Source organism: Nuphar pumila, chromosome 14 (assembly GCF_984573655.1).
Source record: "Nuphar pumila chromosome 14, dmNupPumi1.hap1.1, whole genome shotgun sequence".
NCBI lineage: Eukaryota > Viridiplantae > Streptophyta > Magnoliopsida > Nymphaeales > Nymphaeaceae > Nuphar > Nuphar pumila.
Genome location: NC_143262.1, coordinates 39,523,525 through 39,529,524, shown reverse-complemented (window position 1 = coordinate 39,529,524; position 6,000 = coordinate 39,523,525).

Genomic DNA, 6,000 nt, shown 5'->3' with positions numbered 1-6,000 from the left:
GGTAAAAATATGCATGAATTGGCATACTTCAAAATCAGATGAATCAATATTTCTTGGATATTCTTCTAGAAGTAAATCATATCGTATTTTCAATAAAAGAACATCTTGTATTGAAGAATCTTTACATGTTGCACTTGATGAGAATTGTGAGCAGGTTATACCTCTAAGCGAAGGAGAAGAAGTAATACTTCAAGAAGAACCCTTGATAGAGAGTACTTCTCAAGAAAATATTCCTCTACAACCGGTTTGGAAAGAAGTTCCTAATCATCCACATGAACAAGTTATTGGTGAAATAAAGAGTGGTGTCCAAACTAGAAGGCAGTTAGAAAAATATATTGCAAATGTTGCTTTCATATCTAAATTAGAACCAAAGAATATCAATGAGGCTTGTGTTGATGAATTTTGGCTTTTGGCCATGTCTAAAGAACTTAACCAATTTACTAGGAATGATGTTTGGGATCTAGTTGATAGACCAAAGGATCATCCGGTAATTGAAACAAGATGGGTCTTCCGAAATAAGCTGGATGAAAATGGTGAAGTCATTCGTAACAAAGTAAGGCTAGTGGCATAAGGCTATAATCAAGAAGAAGGCATAGATTTTGATGAAACCTATGCACCAGTGGCTCGATTAGAGTCAATTCGAATGATGCTTGCTTTTGCTAGTTACATGAACTTCAAGTTATATCAAATTGATGTTAAGAGTGCATTCTTAAATGGACACATCAATGAAGAAGTTTATGTAGAGCAACCTCCAGGCTTTGAAAATGAGAAATATCCAGAAAAAGTCTACAAATTGAAAAGAGCTTTGTATGAACTCAAACAAGCACCAAGAGCGTGGTATGAAAGACTACGAAATTTTCTAGAACAATCTGGTTTTTTCATTGGTCGGGTAGACTCCACTTTATTTATTAAAAATCTTAATTCAGATATTCTTATTGTGCAAATTTATGTTGATGACATAATATTTGGTTCTACTAATGATTCTCTCTGTAAAGAATTTGCTAAAGCTATGCAGGAAGAGTTTGAAATGAGCTTGATGGGCGAATTAAACTACTTCCTTGGACTTCAAATAAAGCAAACTGAAGAAGGAATCTTCATCAATCAGGCTAAGTATACAAAAGAACTTCTCAAGAGATTTGGGATGGACTCATCGAAATCAAGAAGGAATCCTATGAGTACAACTACTTCTCTTGATAAAGATGAAAATGGTAAAACTGTAGATACTAAGCTCTACAGAGGTATGACCGGATCTCTATTATACTTAACTGCTAGTCGACCTGATATTATGTTTAGTGTTTGTATGTGTGCAAGATTTCAAGCTAATCCAAAGGAATCTCATTTAACTGCAGTAAAACAAATTCTTCGTTATTTGAAAGATACTTCAGATTTCGGTTTGTTTTACCCAAAATCATCTTTCTTTGATTTGGTTTCATATAGTGATGCAGATTTTGCAGGAAGTAAATCTGATCTCAAGAGTACTAGTGGAACTTGTTATTTCTTAGGAAATTCCTTAGTCTCTTGGTTTAGTAAAAAGCAAAATTCAGTATCACTCTCAACTACTGAAGCAGAATATATAGTGGCTAGTTTAGCATGTTCACAAGTACTATGGATGAAACAAACCTTAAAAGATTTCGGTTTGAATTACTCCACAACAACTATTTATTGTGATAACACTAGTGCTATAAATCTTTCGAAAAATCCTATTCAGCACTCAAGAACTAAGCATATTGAAGTGAGATATCATTTTTTAAGAGATCATGTGTTAAAAGGAGATATTTCGTTAAATTTTATTTCCACTAAACAACAACATGCCGATATCTTCACTAAACCTCTTAAAAATGAAGATTTTGTGAGAATTAGAAGAGAACTAGGTATTTGCTCATTTTTGGATTTATAAAAATACTGATTTTTGAACAAAATCTCAAAATCGCACTATATTAGTCGACCGATAAAATTCTAGTCGACTGGTATTTTAAATTTTGGAATGTATCGCACCATATTAGTCGACCGATATATTTCTAGTCGATTGATGATATTTTTAGAATGAGTCGCACATTCTTAGTCGACCGATAAAGATTTAGTCGACTAAAATTTTTTAAAAAAAATTTAAATGAAGGGACCTGATACCCCTTGGATTTTTAAAACACCCGTTCTTTTTAAAATAAGCATCGTTTCACTTCGTTTTCGTATCTTTTCGTTTTTCTTAAAACGAAACCCTTAAAAACGAAAACCCTCTTTCTCTTTTGCCTCTCTTTCTTCCGAAAAACCCTCGGAGTGCCGTTCGATCCCATTTTCGCTGGGATTTTCTTACCGTAACAAGGAGACGCCGAAATCTTCGGGTCGTGATCTTGAAACGCCGGAATCCTCTTGCAATAACTGGCGCATCTTCAAAACACGCCGGAATCCTCTTGCAATAACTGGCGCATCTTCAAAACACGCCGGAACCCTCTTGTGTGACAGTGCATTGCCGGAATCCCCTTGTGGCCGACTTCTCACTCGCCGTCAGCCATTGTATCCTCCTCTAGTTCTGTTTCACATCGCCGGACAACGTTCTACTTCTGCCGGAAATCATTTGGAAGCCGTCATTGTTTTTGGTAACTCTTTTTTTTACCATGCATTGGACGAAGTCTGCATCTGCAAAAGGTTTAGGTTCTCCTCCTCCTACACCTACTTCAAGACATGGTTTTTCACTAAGATTACTTCGCAATCCTCTTCTCTATGATACTTTTGGATCAATTTCTGCACTACCTATTTTACCAGGCCGAAATGTTCTATTTCACTTATTTTCTCGTTACAATATAAGATAATTATTTCCTGGTATTTCACATCTTTTTTATGCTTGTGCAGATACCCTTCACTATCCTTTTCTTATTCACTTGTTTTACACGAATTTACAAATGGATCATGAAACTGGAGTTTTGTCATCTCTTGTTCGTGATATTGAAATCGAGTTTGATTCGAAATTACTTAGAGAAATTCTTGAAATTCCACCTTCAGACACTCTTTCAACACTATTGAATTGAATGATGAAAGAGTTTTTGAACAAATTCTTCTTCCAGGAGCACCTCACTGCCCTCCTTTCAAAAATACTAATCTTCAAACTCGTGCACGCATTGCTGGACGAATCCTTGCCCACAATGTTCTACCCAAAACTGGTTCTTTTGATTATTATTCCACAGATCTATCTACGGCTCTTTATGTTTTATTTGGAAATATTTTTGTCAACTGGGCCAATGTGTATTTTACAAACTTATGGAAACAAAAACCATTTCTTCCTTATGGTTGTCTTTTAACCCATATTTTTAGACATTTCAAAGTTCCTTTAACAAATGAAAAATACATTGAGCAAAAAGAGTTCTTTGATCAAACAATTTTTAAAAGAATGAAAATTAAATATCTGCCTCCTTTAAATGTTGATCAAACTGAACCATCTGATCCTAATGAACCATAAATTTCTGAACCTTCACCTTCTGCGACACCTTCATCTCATGCAAAAAGAAAGAAATTTTCGACAAGTCAAGATCATGATGAAGTTATGCAGAGACTGGAAGCTTTAGAGCTGCATCAACATACTTTTCGTGAAGATGTGACTCAACAACTATCTTTGATTCAGAAAGAGATTACTTCAATCAAGAATTTGCTCAACTCACTTTTCTAATCTTTGTTGTCTGAACTTTCATACTTTATGGGTTGTAATATTTTAAACTTGTATCTCTATTTTGCTTATGCTATTTCGGCCCTTACTCTTTTTGATTCTGACAAAGGGGGAGAAAAAGATGATAGCAATTACATTACAGGAGATCTTGCATGAGAAATGCAAAATTAAGAGAAAAAGAAAGCTTTGAATGAATGTATTTCTAAATGCATGAAGAAATGATGAATGGAAATGCAAACCAATCAATATGTGATATGTGTGCTTTAAATGTGCTAACTTTTAATATTTTGCAGCATATTGATAGGGGGAGTAAAATCTTCATCTATGCATCTAAATGCTTCATCTTTGATTAAGTTTGTCATCATCAAAAAGGGGGAGATTGTTACGACAATGAAGCCATACATGATACTTCAAGTACAAGGTTTTGATAATGAGCAAGTGGAATCAACTGCATTTCAGCTAAGGCTATGAAGAAATTGAAGAATTCAGTGAAGAATCTTTGAAGACTAGTGTGCAAATGTTTAATTCATTAAAGTCTTAGATTCTTGTAAGAGCCTTACTTAGAGTGCATATTTAGGTTGCATTTCACCTTAAAAGTCTTTAGAAAAACTTTTCTAAAAAGAACCCTCATGAAAATCTTTTTAGAAAACTCTTTTCTTAAATTTTCATGTTTATTAGTCGACCAATAGACTTACCAGTCGACTAATCCTTTCGCGCCATATTTTCTAAAAAATCATTTTTGTCAAATTAGTCGACCGAAGGTTTTATCAGTCGACTGGACAGAATGTCTGTTTTCTGGAAAATTAGCAGCAGTCGACTAATGGTTTTATCAGTCGACTGAACAGGACGTGTTTTCTTGAAATTTAGCAGCAGTCGACTAATGCTTTTTATCAGTCGACCGAACAGAATGTTTGTTTTTCAGAAGATTTTAGCAGCAGTCGACTAAAAGGTTTTTCAGTCTACTGATGATATTATCAGTCGACTAACTTTTCTCAAGTCGACTAAGTTTCAAAAGTTCAGATTTTCAAACGACTCGATTAACAGATCAGTCGACCGACGATAACGGTCAGTCTACTAATAACTAACTATTAGTCGACTAACTGATGTTTCAGTCGACTAATTTTGTCATTTTCCTGAAACTTCAAAAAGGCGTGTCTTTTCATTTTTCAAACGTTTTGATCGTTCGAAATGGACAGTTTTGATACCCTTTCATACCTTCAACGTATGGAAAACTTTAACTATAAATATGAGTGCATTGTACACTCAAATAGAACAAGAATTCAATCGATTTGAATCATTTACTTATTGCTTTTCACTCCTATTCATTCAAGTATTTGTTTTCTCACTCACGTGATATTTTCACTTCAGTTTTTCACTCAAATCACTTTGAGAGATAGTGAATTCGTGAGTAGAATATTTCAACAACCTCAAAAGTCAATAGCATCTCATTTGCATTCAAAAGGGAGGCTCATAGGTTGTTTTGTAAGTTGTTACTTTTTTTCTGTAAAAAGGACTCCTTGGTGTAAAGGAGTTGTTTGCTTTCAGTAGGGTTGTTACTGAAAGTGGGACCAGTTATGGTCTGTGTAATCTTGTAGTTTACAAGGTTGATAGTGGAAATCTCAAGCGGGTTTTGCTTGGGGACTGGATGTAGGTCGGGTTAGACCGAACCAGGATAAAATATTGTGTTCTTTGTGTGTTTTCTTTGAGATTTGCAAAATCCTTAAATATTCCGCAGACAATTTTTTAAAAGCACTATTCACCCCCCCTCTAGTGCTCGTTGCCTAGATCCTAGTGCACTTTCACTTTTGTCATTCCTCTTCTGGCAATTCTCCTGCTTTTTGCAACAAAAGCCCTCTGTGGAAGAAGTACCTGGACATTAGTTGAATAATCTCAGGTATTGATTATCTGATTTCAATCAGATGGTTACACGAATTTTGAATCGGCTACCTGATTTCTGCTGTTGTTGAGCACTTTTTTTTAAAAAAGTCCATCATCTGGATCGATGAACTGACCTCCAGTGACCTTTCAAAGTTTGGTGTGTGGCCACCCTCCAGAAAGATACGCTTTACAATCATTGCCAAGTATCACTGATACGGAACCACCGCGGTAGCTGCCCACTGGACCTTCCCTCCAAGATTGGTATGTAAATCTCACCGAGTTCAGTCATGCTCTTCCATTGAGTTTTTCAGCTACTATGATTTGTTCCTTGTCTTAGGGGGTAATACTTGAATATCAATAGATATCCTTTCTTCTTTTTTTTAGGGGGGTTTTTATGGCTATAAATGGTGAGTTTTGGAATTCTGTTTGTTTCTGAGAGCTGTATAAAAGTCCATCAAATCCTTGTT